Below are 18,164 nucleotides of genomic sequence, written 5' to 3'. Positions count from 1 at the left end.
GAGGAGATGTTGACGAAAAATGCTTTCTCCAGCACTGCAAACACTGGTATAGAGCCATAGGAGAGGCTCAAGCCCTAGCATGAAGCTCAGACATGCTCCACTTACATAGTGAAGTCACATGCTCTACACACTTGCTAGAAAAACCATAATCCTATAGAGAAATAAATTAGGACAAACTACATATGTGTGTGTGTGTGTGTGTGTGTGTGTGTGTGTGTGTGTGTGTGTGTCAAGATAGCTAGTGCTAGAACCCAGAACTAAATCAAAAGATGTTCAAGGAGAAACCACAAAACAAAAATTATTTTCTTACTTGGGAACTAAGTGATTCATTTTATTCATTGAGAGCAAATGTTTTCTGACCGTCACCTTGTATCAGGTAATGGCACTGTTCTAGGTAATGGTTCTACCTGGTAAACATGCTGACACTATTCTACACAGATCCTGGAAAACCCTCTAGCAGAGAGTTTTGAGTAGAGATGTAAAGCAGAGATGGAATCCAGGGAGGATCGTATTCTGGATAGATGAAGAACCAAAGCAGTTGTGACTAGAGGGTTCCGTGTGAGAAGGTCACTACAGCTTGACTAGAGAGGAGCAAGGAAAAGGTGGCTGGGGGTGAGATCAATGGTCGGGGAGGAAAGCCAGACCATGTAGGATTCTGGATGCTTCACCAAGAAATGAGAAATCATTGATGGGTTTCAATCAGAGGAAGACCATAATCTTTAGATCTCACTGGCTGGTCTTTGGAGAAGAGATTATAGTGAGGGAAGGAAGAAAGACTAACACTTTTACAACTCAAGAGACAGGCAGGGAATTTAGACTAGGATGATGGGTATGAAGCTTGAAGGGTGGTCAGATTTCTGAACATATTGTGACAGATGTGAGAACTGATTAGATATGAGCTGTGAGCAAAATGAGTGGCAGGTGACACCTGAGCATCTAACCTGAGTTAACTGAGAGACTAAAGCAGATGCTTACTGAGAGCGGAGAGAAGAGAAGTTTGGGGAAGAACGTCAAGCGTGCATTGAGCATGCTAAGCAGAGCTGCCTATGCCAATTTTGTACACACAGGAACCTCAGAAGCGGAACTGGGAGAAGTCGGTACAAAGATGCTATTTCAAGACAAGGAGCAAGATAATGAAGACCAACAAAGGAGAGGGCCAGGCTGAGCTCTAGACCAAATACCACGTGGTATTGGCCTTCGGGGCATTCTATCTGCACTTTAACTTGGACTTTCTGAATAGAAAACAACAAGAAAATGCTTCTGGATTCATCTTCAACGTCAGCTAGACAGTTTCCTACTAGTGTGTCAGTAAGCCTTGCCTTCCTGTCTCCTTCTTTTGCGGTTTGTTTGCTGCCCTTTAGCAAGCAGCATGGGGGCTGGGGCCTTTCAATGAAGCCAAACAAACAGAAAAAACCAGGAAGGAGCCAGAGAAACACCAGGCAGACCTGGCTGAGCATGCGGAGGGATGGGATGAGGAACACTGCCACTCCCAAGCAGAAAGGGCCAAGGTGGGCAGTAACCCAGTCATAATCAAGCAAATGCCAATGAAAAGTACAGCTTTTTTCTTTTTTTTTTCTTTTTTTTTTTTTTATGATAATGACGGAGAGTCTGAACATAACCCCAGGTAGCAACGATCATGTTTTAAGTTCTGTGAAGGATGAGGCAGGACTGACAGTTCACAGACATCATGAGGTTGACGCTTCAGTGGCCCAGGACACTGTGCTGAGGCAGGATCTGGGGGTTGGGGGTGTTCCCAAACCCCTGAGGTTGTTTAGCTTCTTGGAGCCCTGACTTTTCTCTAGTGTGAAATGGAAGTGACGTAAGTACCCACCTTTACAGGGGAGATTTTTTCAGAATTATTTTTCAAGTAAAAATAGCGCCACTATGTTGAGCTTTAGGCTGTTAAAAATAGGTAAACTCCCATTGTGATGAACTCAAGGAAGTCACCAATTATTTTAATGAAGTAAAATGGTACTAAAATTAACACGTAGCTAGAAACCACATTTTAAAATGAGCTATCTGGGGAAGAAAGCAAGCTACTAACCAGCCTGTACTCAATTAAGTCCACAAGACAAAGGAGGCCTGGCAGGAAAAACTAAAGTTCATGTCATGCATACATAAACACATACATCATCCCCTTCCTCTCATTGGATGCAGGACTTTGCTGCTGTTGTTTGGTTTGGTTTTGGGGTTTTTTGGTGTTTTTGTTTTCAGGTAAGTTAGCTGAACTATAGGGCTACTGGTTGAAAAATAAGAGTTACTGAAGGATGTGGGCCCTCAGCCCTAAACAAAGAACCACGAGTAAGGGAGGAATGCTGGGCGTGGGAGAAACAGTCTTCCCCAGGAAAGAGCCTCGCCAGAGGTCATCCCTGGACACATACACACAGGTAACGATATAAAGACTGGGCAGATTGTATTTATATGGTTAGGTAGGGGCATGCCTGCGTGCTTGCGTGCGTGCGTGCGTGTGAATAAAACAACAACTAAAGGAAAAAGAGGCCATGAGTTTGAGAGAGAGCATGAAGGAAGATGCGCCGGAAGGGTTGGAGGGAGGAAGTGATGTAAATATATTATAATTCAAATTTTAACAGTTATTTTTTAACTTGCTGAAGGAAAATTATGTATAATAGAAAAAAAAACCTATAAGAAAAACTCTTACACATAATTCTAGAGGCACACAATCAATTTACTCTATCATTAAAGTGACTGATAAATGGAGAGTAACTGTACCAGGTTATTATTGCATGTAACAGGCTGAAACCTGACCAAAAATGTCTTTCTCACAGAATATTGCACATTATATGGCTGCTATCGTCACTATAAGTGATCATTTTGAAATATAAGAATTATAGGTCCATGTCTCCAGTTCTACAAATTTCCAGCTGTGTCACCTTAGGTGTGCTACTGTGACTTCCTGTTTGTTGTTGCTGTTTTGTTTTCAGGGTTTTGTGTACTTGCTTTGCTGCCTCCTCTATAAAGGGAAGCTATGACACCTCTTGGGGTTCTAAGGACTGAATGTGGTGATGAAAGTACAGACAGCACTGAGTGTGTGCTTCAAGGGTACCATTATTGTTAACCTTCCCCTTTCATATAATAAGTTATCCAAGATGCAGATTTAGTTTTAATTGTCTAGAAACCTTTCTCATGATGGTATTTATCATTGTGGAATTCCAATGGTACCGCCAGGCATCATGGTTAGCCTCGTCTGTCTGCTTGACCCATCCCAGAGTCATCCAAGGGAGTCTCCATTGCTTGGATCCGATTGGCCTGTGGCCACGTCTGTGAGGAATAATCTGTTTGTTGATTGATGGGCTTTCAGCCAGCTGTGCCTTGCCCACCATTGGCGGTATCATCCTGGGCCAGGTAGTCTTTTGCTTTCTGAGAAAGCTATTTGAGAATGAAGAAAGAAGGAAGGCAAAAAGCAGTGTGTCCTCACGGTTTCCACTTCAGTTACTACTTGAGTCCCTGCCCTGGCCTCCCTCAGTGCTGGACTGTGACCTGAAAGCATAAACTGAAATAAATCCTTTCCTTCCCTAAGTTGCTTTTGGTCGTGGTTGTTCAGCTTCTAACCTCAAACTCAAATAATGGACACTGTCCAGTGTAGGAAGCCTCAAAAGACATTTTTGATAACATGTTTTTTTATGCTAACTTGAGTCAAAACATAACGGAGACTGAGTTTCTTTGGTGGGTCACTGGAAGACTTCATCGGGAACCACATGAAACACAAGAGATAAAATATACTAGTTTTAAAAAGTTGTATAGATGCATCTCGGTTGTAATGTCTTATGTTCTTCTAGATGCCAGCCTCGCGCTGCTCGTCAGACTCCATCTATTCACGCAGAATTTATTGAGACTTTTTCTTCAACATTATTCTAAGGAAAAGAGATGCCACAAGGAACCAGACAGACAACGTGCTTGCCCTCATGAAGCTTACTGCCTGGTTGAACGGCTCCGCTGGTAACATGCTTTACAGCACCCACGTGCAAAATCAGGCATAGCACTGTGTGCCTGTAATCCCAGCACAAGAAGGCAGAGACAGGAGGATCCCTAGGGCTTGCTGGCCAGCCAGGATAGCCAGATAAGCAAATCCAAATTCGATAAAAGACCCTGTCTCAAAAAAAAGGTATCTAATGCCAGCCTCTGACTTCTGGACACACACACACACACACACACACACAGAGAGACTCAAAAGGAAAATGGAATAGAGAAACGAATAAAAGATTAACAGGTTTAAAAAAAAGAAGAAGAAGAATTATTGTAATAGAGCAATATTTCATCACTATCTTTTTAGTGTAGAAAGTAATTTTCTGCAGACACAGTAAGGTAAGGAGATGGAGCATGCCAGGCATGCAGCTGATGCAATGGTGTCCAGCCTCCCCAGGTCTCTCTCAGATTCCCTGAGTGATGACAGAAAATCAACACCTTTGAGTCCCTGCAGCACTTTCTACAGTATCCCACTGTGAAGCTCTGGGAAGGATTGACACTGTAATAATAAAAAGAAAAAAAAAAAAAAAAAAAAAGAAGGCTCATGAGAGCCTGTCTCAAAAAGAATTGGAAAAGTTAGCTTAATGACAGAGATTGCACTAATTTGTTCTCAATGTCCTGAGGGAGAATCGGGCCCTTCTGGACTATTCCTTTTATAGGTGGCAGATGGAAAGGATTGCTGGTTAAGAGAAAAGTTGTATAGGGATTAAAAAAGAAAAAAAAAAAAGATTCGAATGTTTTGATGTATGGAGCCAAGATGTGATAATATATTCTCAGTGTTTAGGAGAAAAAAAATCATTATATTGGAGAATCCATTCACAATTTTTTTAAAGTATATACGACTGGGTTTTCAGATATAGAAAATAAAAGCACAGGATACCAGTTAAATTTGAATTTCATGTTAGCATCAAATGAAACCGTAGCATGTGTCCCAGGCAGTATTTGTTAACTATAATTTGTCACCTTAGCAAGACCCAGCGGATGCTAGGAAAGAAACTACCCCCTTTCTATTTGGCAAAGAGCACATTTCTGTTTGACATTTTTACTACTTGTTCCTGAAGAAGGCTTTCATTATTGATCACTTTCATTGATCTAGTCCAGTAGTTTTCAAATACACACAACACACACACAGAGAAGCTCTTAAGAGAACAAATTCTGATGTTGAATCCTAATATTGTATCCAGGTTTTTTTTTCTCTCAGAAAATACAAAACTGTGGTTGGATAGAGAAGCTGGGAGGAAAAAAAGAGTCTGTGTTTCTTGCTACTGACTTCTTACCAATTTTGTCCCAGAACAAAGGACTTCTACATAACAAACATAAAATATTAATATTTTGGACATCCCCACCAAGCTTTGACTAAATCCAAAATGTCCATATAATCCTCTCATCATTCCAGGCTTGCTGCTCACCACAAACATTATCATCCAATGCCCATTGCACAGTGGTGCATGCCTTTAACCCCAACACGTGGAAGCAGAGATGGGAGGGTATATGTAAATTCGAGGACAGCCTGATCTACATAGCAAGTTCAAGGCAGCCAAGACTGTATAATGAGACCCCATCTCAAAAATAAAATAAAATAAAATATATATATATATATGTAATTCTATTATAATTTTAAAAGATTAACTGTCTAAAAGAAAGACTGGCTGGGGGTCTATTGATTCTTTTTAGCAAAAAGAAAGATTAGATCAAAATTCTAACACCATTCTTCAAGAAATAAACACACAGAGAGAGACAGAGAGACAGAAAGAGGGAGGGTTTCTCTGTGTAGCCTTAGCTGTCTTGGAACTGGCTCTGTACACTCTTCTGGCCTAGAACTCATAGAGATCCTCCTGCCTCTGCCTTGAAAGCCCTGGGATTAGCATGTGTTACCTGGTGGAATATAATTTTTTTTAAAGTCTTAAAATTTATATAGACGCACAAAAGATTCCAGATAATCAAAGCAATCCTGAGCAAAAAATACCACTGGACATATCACTAGTCCTGATTTTGAGTTACACTGCAGAGCCATGGTAATAAAAGCCACATGGGAAATCAGTGTACTCAGATATAAACCATATAACAACAGAGTACTCAGATATAAACCATATAACAACAGAGTACTCAGATATAAACCATATAACTACAGATACCCAGTTTTTTACAATGATACCAAAAGTACATGTTAGCAACAAGACAATATTCTCAGCAAGGAGTGCTGGAGAAAACATTATCTTCTCATAGAAGAGGAACCAGAACTGTAGCTCTTTCCTGAAAAAAAAAAAAAAAAAATCAAGTGCGTATGAATCAAACACCTTAATATAAGATCTGAAGCTTAATATACTCATTTATAAGCAGATATTAGCCGTACAATACAGGATAACCATACTACATTCCACAGACCTAAAAAACCTAAGCAATAAGGAGGACCCTTAGGGAGAGTGCTTAATTCTCATTCAGCAGGGCAAATAGAATAGACACCAGAAGCAGAGGGAACAAAATGGGAGCCTATCATAGCTATCCTCTGAAAGACTCCACACATCAGGAGATCGAAACAGATGCTGAGACTTACAACCAAACTTTGGACAGAGCACACGGAGTTTTATGGAAGAGCAGAGGGACAGAAGGACCCAGAGAGGACAGGAGCTCCACAAAAAGGCCAACAGAGCAACAAATCTGGAACCAGAGGGACACACAGAGACTGATGTGTCCCAAGGACCATGCGTGGAGAGGACGTAGGCCCCCTGCTCAGATGTGGCTGATAAGGCAGTTCAGTCTCCATGTGGGTTTCCTAATAAGTGGAACAAGCCTGTCTCTGACTTGGACTCTGGTGCAAGCTCCCAGATCACTTTCCCTGGGTGGGGCAGCTTTGCCAGGCCACAGAAGAAGAGGATAAAGGCAGTCCCGAAGAAACTTGATAGTCTGTGGTCTGATGGTAAGGGAGGAGGACTCCCACTTCTAAGGACTAGATGAAGGGGATAAGGGGAAAGATGGAGGAAAGGTGCGACTGGGAGAAGACAAGGGAGGAGGCTATGATCAGGATGTAAAGTGAATAAATTTTTAAAAATCTGAAAGTCTGAAAAAAGAAACAGAAAACACTACAATGGCATATAAAGGGATGTTCTGAATGGGACTCCAATTAGTATAAAAATGAAGCCAACAACTGACAAATAAGACCTCATAAAATTTAAAAGTTACTATACCTCAAAGTAAACTGTTAAGTGGGTTAAAAAAAAAAAGAGCCCATAGAATGGGGGAAAACCTTTGCCATCTGACAGAGAATTAATAACCAGAATACACACAAAAAAATTAATAAAAAAGAAAAAGAAAACTAAAGAAGAAAACAACCCAGTCAAAAACTGAGCTAAGGAAAATAACAGAATTCTTAAAAGAAGAAATACATGGCCAAATTTAAAGTGTTATCCATCAGAGAATTGCTTATTAAAACTACCTTCTGTAGAGCAATTTTAGTCTAGCAACATGGCTGCTCTGATCACATCCAAAGACCTTCTAGGTCTGTGTGATCCAGCTGGTATGCAGTCACAACATAGTTCACACCTTTAATCCCTTACTTACAATGTAGGTAAGGTTAGTTTGCATAAGGAAGCACTCATGTTTGAAACTGATGTCTAACTGAGAGGCAGGAAAACCAACAAATCAGAGAAAGATTAGACAGAATAATATATATCCAGCTCACACAAGAACAAAGAGGAAAGAGAGCAGTACAGGAAGAGATAGAGCAATGCAGTGCAGAGAGAGAGGAGGCAGTTTTACCTGAAGAGTTTTACAGAGAACAGAGACAAACTGAAGAGAGAACAGGCCAGAGAATGAGAAGGAGCCAGAACAGATTGCTAGAGTTAGTTTGAAGCCAAGAAAAGCAATTCAGTCAAAATCTGAGAAAAGCCAGTTTGTATCAGTCAGCTTGGAGAGGAGTTTGAGCCAGAACAGCTGAGTTGAGCCAGCCAGCAAGAGTTCAAAAAGAACTAGCAAGGGTGAACTTAGTCATTAGTAAGCCTCAGGGGCTGAAACCATTCTAGGCCTAGATTAGATTGTACGGGGGCTAAAAGCTTCCAGGACCAGACCTAGGTTAGCAGAGGGAGGCATTGAGCCTCTCAGATGACAATTCTTCAGAAAAACAAAAGTTACATTTACAACCTTGAGATTCCAGCTCATTCCAATCACAATGGCTTTCAGCTAGAAGCCAAAAGACAATAAATGCTGGCCAGCATGTGGAGAGAGCAGAACCCTTATTTACTGTATGTGGGATGCAGACTGGTGCAGCCACTGTGACAGTTTCTTAAAAACTAAGACTTGAAGTCATATGACCAGCTATTGTGCCCCTGGGCATATGCCCAAAGGACTCTATCTTACTACAGGGGTATTTGCTCGCTCACTTTATTGTCTCTTGTGCGGCACGTGGACCATGCCGCCAGAAGAACTGGCACGGGACTGGCCAGGTGAAGCAATGTCAAACCCCAGAAATCTCAAACTTGAGATTTGAAATCTCATCCTGCCTCTGAGCACCCCGAAAGTGGTCACAGGTCACAGTCAGATTGCACAGCACCCAGAATTCTCCCCCACATAAATAGAGCATCATCTTAGCCTCACGTAAATAGAGCAACATCTTAGCCTCAACCAATAGGTAGGATGTCTTCTTCCCCAAAACCCTGATGTTTATCTAATTCCTATTGACATGGAATAAAGAGCACAAGCTATATATTTCACCTAGGATAGTCTGAGACTGGCTGTTTTCACATAGGGAAGGGCCCTTTCTCTCTCCCTTAAGTATTCATCATTGGACCCTCAGACCCACCTGCCTGGTCAGGCTCCCTGCGGCAGCCACTGCAGTTTGCTATGGCCAGCGCAGCTGCTACACATAGCACCTCTGCCACTTGGCGCGAATTCTGGCCACCTCTGCCGGTGAGCTAGCACGAACTTGCCACGGCTGCCGCTGCTGCCAGCTGCCTCTTCTTCCCTCTTGCAGCTGCTGTTCCTGACGCTGCCATCCTACCTACCTGAGGCAAGCTGGGCCCTCGCTGCTGCAGCCTCGCCCAGCTCCAGAGCCGGATCTAGAACTTCCACCTGGCCTGGTGATGGTGCTGGCGCTGCTGTATGCATCCCACCCATTCCATATTTCACTTTATCCTTCCCAGCTCAGAGTCCCGCAGCATCCGCACATCGCAGGGAGAAGCGAAACACGGAACCACAGTCTCTCTTCATAATAGCAAGGAAGCAGAATCAGCCCAAATGTCCAGTGACTGATAAAACGGTAATGAAATGTGGTACAAATATATACGAAATTTCATTCCACTCTTAAAGAAAAAAAAATAGTTATAAAACATGCAGAAAAACGTTCAAAATTAGAAAATATTATATTAAGTTAGGTAACAGACTTAGAAAGACGAAACACCATGTTTTCTCTCATAGGTAAATTCTAGCTTAAAATTTTAATAAATGTATTTATGTAGGAATGGGTATGTGTAAAGTCTAGGAAAGTACAGAGGGATCAATCAGAGATGGAAAAGAGGCTTTGAGACTCAGAGGTGAAGCATGAGATATAAAAGGGGAAGGGAAAGGCTGAATGGAAAGATTCCAATGGAGAACGTGGACAGAGGTAGAGGAAAGGCGTAAGTGGGGAGGGTAAACCAAAACTATGTATGAAAAAGACTCAAGGAAAGCTGACACATGAGGAGCTAATTAGAGAGGGCTGAGGAGGTAGTCCTGTTGGTAAAATGTTTGCTGTGCAAACACATGAATATGAAAAGTACCTGGGTTTGGATTTCTAGCACCCATGTAAAAAGCCAGGCATGACAGTACATGCCTGCAACTTGTAGCACCATAGTCAGAGATAGAAACAAGTGGATCCTGGGAGTTTGCTGGTCAGCCAGTCTAGCAATGGCAAAATCTAGATCCAGCGAAAGACCTTGTCCCAAAAAAACAAGAGAGACAGAGAAATGTACGTGAAGCCAATGTCCGGCCTCCACATGTGCTAATACACACATATATGTATTGTCTTTTTATTGTCTCTTGTGGGGCACGTGGACCATGGCGCCAGAAGAACTGGCACGGGACTGGCCAGGTGAAGCAATGTCAAACCCCAGAAATCTCAAACTTGAGATTTGAAATCTCATCCTGCCTCAGAGCACCCCGAAGGTGGTCACAGGTCAGTCAGATAGCACAAGTACATGGCCTGTGCACACACACAGTTTTGGATGTAGGTACATGTATGAGTGGTCAAACCTGCTCTCAGAACCCATATTATTAAATAAAACCCCCAGTGACAGGCGTGGGCTCTCTCTCCCTGAATCTATTGGTCAGGGGAGGCCCCTGGCACTCCCAAATCAGTACTAACACTTGGCACTGCCATTGGCTGCCCCCAGAACAAAATGATAAGATCCTATGGCTAAAGACAGCAGACACTCTGGCTGCCGGGTATACAGAAATCAAGCTAGAACTGGCTTTCTCCCTGCAGAACAGCCTTGCAGTGCCAAAAGGTGCTCCTAGGATGTGAAAGGAGACTAGGCCTCAACACTTTACAGTAGTGACAAGCTAGGCAACGTGTTCCTACTGGAGCTTTAATGACAAGTATACCACAAGGGTAACTAACTGAGTGGATCTGAGGACGATCTAGGAAGCAGTCTTCATCTGGTACTGTAAAAGTTGCCAAACACCTATGGCTGGGAATATCATGAGCCCTGGGGGGAAGACATAGTTGTTATTTTTCTTTTTTCTCTTTTTACACTTTATTCATTTTATATCCCGATTGTAAATAGATATGATGTATCCATCAAATTGCCAGACATCTAAATAACCATATTCATACCCACAGATCATTGTTGCCATCAGCTTTGATCAGAGAAGCTTCGTTTTGCAGTGAGCAATGGTAACTGTGGAGACTCGTAGCTGGTCAATGTGATGGGAATAAGTGACAGCGAAATGCTCAGCTATAAACTCGGCATCTCTATTACTACCCCAAGGCTAAAGGAACGCGGCAGACAAAGAAGAAAGAACGTAAGGGCGAGAGGACGGAGCTGAGAGTGGGGTATGATGCAGAGCTGTAATGGCTGAATGCGACACAGCACTCACACTCTTGATCTGGGGTCAGCCGCACAGTATTGGGCGTCTCCGACATCTCGTCCTGAACTAGGAGGATTTATTAGCGAGAGCTGGAGGCAAAAAAAGAGATGGCTCCTTCAATAGCGCAGTCACTGGTAAAATCCCCATGCCACTGTGAACATTCTCTCACACATACTCCTGTAAGTAACCCTAAGTTAATTATCTGAGCCATATCGAAATGAAAAGAAACAATTATTTAGGTTTTCATCTCTTTGATTGTTGGGGATTTTTTTAGAGAGAGAGAGGAGAGGGAGAAAACCATGAAGTTGGGTGGATAGGGAGGTGGGGCAAAGCTGGGGAAAGTTGGGAGAGGAGAAAGAATATAATTGAAATATATTGTGTGAAAACATTTTAAATAAAAACACACTCACAAAGGGATGGAAAGTTATGATATGGGAAGAGGAAGACAACGGACAGAAGTGAAGAAAGAGAAGAGGGTTTCAGGAAGTCAACATGATCAAAGTATAAATATGTATCTGAAAATGCAATGAAACTATTACCTGTAATTAACTAATAAAACCACAAAAAAGACAAAGTTAGAGGAGTGACTGTTTGGAGGGAAGAGAGAACAACAGGGTGAGGAGAAAAATAATATTATCAAAGTACATTTTATACATGTATTAAAATGGCACAATAAAGTTCATTATTTTATATAATTTGTATGTGCTAAAAATAGTTTATTTTATAGGATATAAACATGTTTTAAGTCCATATTAAACACTGGTTTGTTTTTTCTTTAAATCCTTTACCATAACCAATCTGTCATCATAGCATGCTATTTTTAGTTTATCTGTGTCTCTGTGACGTCAGATAAGCAGCTAAAAGCAGGCTCAGCCATCTCTGCCAGCACCATCTAAGCCAGCACACTAACCCACAGATGGAAATAAACTTCCAGATGCTCTGGCTAAATTCTCCAGTTACTGCCCAGATGTTAGTATCACACAGACATAGCCCGCGTGCCTCCCGCATCAGTCCTTCCCCACACAGAGGACAAGAGCAACTTCCTGTGACAGCTCAGAAGTGGTGGTGGGCATCTCCTGTAGCCACGCTCCCATTTGGTGTGTGTGGCATGTCCTTGGACATATGTTACAGGTCACTCCAAATCCTTGTCATTATCCTTCACCATAGAATAACTCTTAACATGCTCCCCCATAGGTCCTGTCTGGAAATAATCATTTATCCTCAAACTTTTTCTCCAGAACAAACCTTTAATTTCAGAAGAGCTATCAAGGACTCATTCCCAGATTATGAAGGGCAGCCTCTACCAAATTTTAGAAAGTAACTTCAAGACCAATGTAGGGACAGGCTAGCTTTCACTTGTAAGTATATGCCTGTCAATTTTGCTCTTTAAAGGTTATTTCTAGGGCTAAAGAGATAGCTCAGATGGTAAAATGCTTGCCTTCAAAAACTCCAAATAGTCACAACAAGCTTAGGAAAAAACAATAATGGAGTTATTATAAAACTTAGTCTCAAATTGTAACTACAGAGTCATAGTAACAAAAACTTGCATGGTACTGACACAAAAGCAGGCCACAAGACAATGAAATAGAAGAGAGAACCAAAAATAAACCTCCTAGCTACAGCTACCTGGTCTTCAGCAATGGTGGCAAAAGCATACATTAGAGAAAAGCCAGTCTTATTGACAAGTGAAAAAAATGGATAAGCATGTACAGAAGAATGAAACCAGACACAAAGCTCTCACTCTGCACAAACACCAATTAAGAGTAGACCCAGACCTTAATGTAAGACCTAAAACTCCTATACCACTAGATCAAAACAAATGAAGAAACAGACATGGTTAGAACATTCTGAGAAGGACTCCAAGGGCTCAGGAATTCCACAGATTGATGAATGGGACTGCATTTCTATTAGCCAAGGAAACAGCATACTGGGAGGCAATTTTTGCCAACTGTATCTGATAAGGGATTAATATTAAGAATCTATAAAGATCTCCAAGCATTAAATAGCAAGAAATCCAAACAATAAGTCAGCTTATGAATTTAATAAACTCTCCCAAAGGAAGAAATACCAATACTCAATGAATTTTTTTATTTTTATTTTATTTTTAATTACATTTTATTTACTTTGTATGCCCCTCCCCAAGTCCACTGGTTTCTTTTTCTTCCTTCTAATCCTAGTCTGTTAAGTCTCATCAGGAGTGGCTGCATTGTCTTCCTCTGTGGCTTGGTAAGGCTGCTCCCCTTTCAGGGGGAGGTGATCAAAGAGCAGGCCAATCAGTTCATGTCAGAAGCAGTCCCTGTTCCCATTACTATGGAACCCACTTGGACACTTAACTGCCATGGGCTACATCTAAACAGAGAATTCGCGATAGAGGAATATTGAATGGCAGAAAAACACTTAAAGAAATGTTCAATGCCATTAGCCATCAGGGAAATGCAAATCAAAATGACCCTGAGATTTCACATTACACCCATCAGAATGGCCAAGATCAAAAATTCAAGTGACAACACATGCTGGAGAGGCTGTGGAGAAAGGGGAACCCTCCTCCACTGCTGCTGGGAATGTAAACTCGTACAACCACTCTGGAAATCAATCTGGCGCTTTCTCAGACAACTAGGAATAGTGCTTCCTCAAGATCCAGCCATACCACTCCTAGGCATATATCCAAAAGAGGCTCAAGTATACAATAAGGACATTTGCTCAACCATGTTTGTAGCAGCTTTATTTGTAATAGCCAGAAGCTGGAAACAGCCCAGATGCCCCTCAACTGAAGAATGGATACAGAAAATGTGGTACATCTACACGATGGAATATTACTCAGCAATAAAAAAATAAGGAAATCATGAAACTTGCAGGTAAATGGTGAAATCTGGAAAGGATCATCCTGAGTGAGCTATCCCAGAAGCAGAAAGACACACACGGTATATACTCACTCATATAGACATATAATATAGGATAAACCTACTAAAATCTGTGCACCTAATGCTCAATCCCCATCCTGAAAGGCAAAGAGGATGGACATCAGAAGAAGAAGAAAACAGTAAACAAGTTAGGAGCCTCCCACAGAGGGCCTCTGAAAGGCTCTGCCCTGCATACTATCAAAGCAGATGTTGAGACTTATGGCCAAACTTTGGGCAAAATGCAGGGAATCTTATGAAAGAAGTGGGAAATAGTAAGATCTGGAGAGGACAGGAACTCCACAAGGAGAGCAACAGAACCAAAAATTTTGAGCATAGGAGTCTTTCCTGAGACTCATACTCCAACCAAATACCATGCATGGAGATAACCTAGAACCCCTGCACAGATGATTTTTTTTTTAATGTTCAACATTACCTAGTAGGAAAAGGAAAACTGAATCATCTTTGAGATTCTGTCTCACACAGTTGGCCTGACTATCATCAAGAAAATGAACAACAAATGCAGGTAAGAATGTGAGAAAAGAGACACCCATAAATGCTGCTGATGAGGATGTGAACTGGTGCAGCCACGATGGAAACCAGTACGGAAGTTATTAAAAAAAATTATAACTACCACAAGATCCAGCCATCCCACTCCTGGTGTGTACCCAAAGAAATCTGAGTCAAACTACCATAAAGACACTTCCTCGTCACATATCCACATTGGGCATCATGGCATGTGCCTATATTCCCAGGACTTGGAAGCGTAAGACTTAAGGGTTGCTGTGAGTTCAATTCCAGCCTTTGTTATACTGTGAGTTCCAGTTCACAGAGCTACATAGCAAGACCCTGTGTCAATGAAGTAAAAGAAAAAAAGGCATAGAACTAGTCTATAGATCCATCAACTGATAAATGAATAATGAAAATTCCAGACATACATTGGAATTTTATTCTGCTGTAACAAACAATGAAATTATGACATTGGCAGAAAAATGAATGAAACTGGGTATTATTGAGTTAAGCAATCATTAAACAATATAAGCTAGACTCAGAAAATAACATCAGATTTTCTGTTATGTGTAAAATCTAGATTTATACATAATAAAAATTCATAGGACATGAAAGTAGAAAAGAGTCTATGAGAAGAGAAGGAGATCTAAAGGGACAGAGATGGCGATAAGGGCACTAGAATCCATGCTATCAAAGAAGGAGGGGAGAGTATTTAGGGAAAGGAACAAACCAGCAAGAAGCAGAATGGTGGATGAGTGAGAGCCACGGCAGGGGAGAAATTAAATATTGATAGGTATCTCACTTATATACTATATGAGATGTACTCTGGGTATACTAACCAAAAAAACAAACTAAAATAAAGTTTACCCTGATAAGCAAGGGATATATTTCAGTAATAGAATAAGTAATAAAATGTTCATAATTCTTGATTCAATGCCAAGCTCAAATAAATAAAAAAATAAATGCATTAGTCTATTAAAACCAGTAAGTGAGTTGTTGAGGTCACAGGAGTTAAGATCAATATGTGGAAATCAATTGCATTTGTATACACCAGGAACAAAGAATCACAAATTTCAAAAGGGGTATCATTTGCAATGTCATCCAAAAAAAGTGAAGTATTTAGAGATAATCCTGACCAAATATTGTATAGGACCTACATAGAAAATGATAAAATACCGCCAAGACCAATTTCTGAAAACCATATTCATAAGTTGGAAGACCAGTAACACTAGGATGCTAATGCCCACCAAACTGATCTACAAAGTCAACGCAATGCAAGTCAAAACCCTAGTTATTAGCAAACTGACTCCAAGATGTATACAAAAGTGTGAGGAACAGAATAACCAAGACAATCTGAAAAGCCAAGAGAGTGGAAGGCTAACAACACCTAATCTAAAGACTTATAAAGCTATAAAGCCAGTGCCTGATGCTATGAGTATCAGGACAGGCAAGCAGATCAATGGAGCATATAAAGAAACAGGAATGAACTCATGAACATATGGATTGCTTCTTTAAATGTCTGGAAGCAATCTACTGGGGAAAAAAATAGCCTTTTCAGTAAATGATGCTGGAACAAATCAATAACTCTAAGCAAGGAGGAAGAGGAGGAAGGAGAAAAAGGGAGACCCCTAATTTATGTGTTATACTTCATACAAAAGTTTTTCAGGCTTAAAACTACATGAAACTAAACTCAAACTATAAACTTTTCAATTAAAAAAAAGATAAAATCTTTGTGATCTTGAAATATATCAAGATTTCTTAGCTATGACACCAAAAGCACAATCCATAAAAAAAATAATAATAAACTAGACTTTATCAAAGTTTAAAACATCAACTCTGAAAGGCTCTATTAATTAAAAGCAAAAACATGGGCTGGAGAACACATTTTGAAATCTGTTAAAGAGCTTGTGTGTAGACTATATGAAGACCTGTTAAAATCACTTACAGGCACACAGCAGCTCTTATCAAAGACACAGGTGTCTCGCCATAGATATATTGTCAACAAATAAGCACGTGTTCAACATTGCTGATTATCAGAGAAATAAAGACATGGTGCCCTTGTGCTCATATTTACATAGTAAAAAATTCTGAGCAAACCTAGAGTCAGTGAGAAATTTACACAAGGCCAACAGTTGTGCACTTCAAATGGGAATATAAACTGGAGCAGTAATTTTAGAAATGGGTTGACGGCTTGTTAGCTCGCTAAAGCTACACCTACCACAAGAGTGAATAATCCATTTATTCACTTCTAGAGGATTTATCCAGCAGGACTAAAAGACATGACCATGGATTTACACACAGTTTTATTATGATGGCCAAAAAAACCGGACACAGCTCAAACACCTATCAGCGGATGAACACGTACTCTGTGGGGTATCCGTACAGTGGAATAATACTCAACAGTGAAAAGGCTAAACCATAAATACATACACCTGCCCTCCCCCTCACCCCAAAAAAAGGGAATTTCAAAATAATTACTCTAAGAAACCAGAATCTCCCTTGTGAAAAACAAAAACAAAAACAAAAACAGTGTAAGCGTGTGGAGCCCAGTCCAGACCAACTCTCACACCCAAGCCTCGGGGAACACTGTGGAAGAGTGGGTGGGGAGGCTGTTCTCAAGGTCAGAGAGTTTGCTATGAGACTGTGTTTTTTTAGTATTGCCGGAAGCTAAGCCCATAAAGTCTCACCAACATGACTTCCTTCATAGGAGCTGAACACTGGGCAACAGCAATGGACGTGCTAATATGGACAGGAGAACACCGTGAGGCCTCAGCCCTGCAGAAGGAACGTCAGGCAACTAAGGAATGCTGAGAGTAGGAAAAAAATAGTCTTCCCCAAGGAAGAGCACACTGACTAGTTACCTAATGCCAAATGGTCAGTTCTGAAAACAGATATACAAGCAGCATTATACAGACCGAACAGGGTACATTTAGGAATATATGTGTGTGTACATAAACATATGTGCATGTAAAAAAAAAGTAATGAGGATGTGATTTGCAAGAGCAAGGAGGGGTATGTGAGAGAGTTTTGGGAGAGAAAAGGGAGCAAATAAATTACATAATTACAATCTCAAAAATTAAAAGAAAAAATAGTATGTGTTATATTATTTAATTTGTATGAAACTCTAGGAAATATTAAGCTATAATTACTGAAAACATAGCAATGATGGCCTGGGGACAGAAGCATGGGAAAAGCAAAAAAAAAAAAAAAGAGAGAGAGAGAGAGAGAAAGCTTTCAGAGTAGAAGCCACTCACTATCTTAACTGTTATGATTTCATGGGTGTACATTTTTCAAACTGTACACTTTAAATATGTGTAGTGTCTTATACATCAATTATGCCTAAACAAAACTGTTCAAATGAAACTGAAAACTCAAACAGAGATATATAGGAATAAGAATTAATCATATGTGGTCGAATCTCTACACAGTGTCAAATGTAAACAACTGTTTGACAGCCAAGAATTAAATGACAACAGTTTCAATCTTCACTGAGCCTGTTGAAAAACATCCAATGGAACCCGGCTTAAAACCTACAGTAAACATCTTGAATTCAGCATCTTTTTGCCTTCACGGAGGCTGAGAGCCATCTCAAATGCTCCTTCCCTCTCTTCTCCAAGCCCCCTTCTTCCTCAGCATTGTCCAAAGATCTGCCCAAGGTCGTCGCCCATTTTTACCCAGCCTCTGTCTAAATCCTGCTTGCCTGTTTCATCCCAA

This window comes from Meriones unguiculatus, chromosome 6, assembly GCF_030254825.1.
Source record: "Meriones unguiculatus strain TT.TT164.6M chromosome 6, Bangor_MerUng_6.1, whole genome shotgun sequence".
In the NCBI taxonomy this organism is placed as follows: Eukaryota; Metazoa; Chordata; class Mammalia; order Rodentia; family Muridae; genus Meriones; species Meriones unguiculatus.
This window is presented reverse-complemented; position numbering follows the sequence as displayed.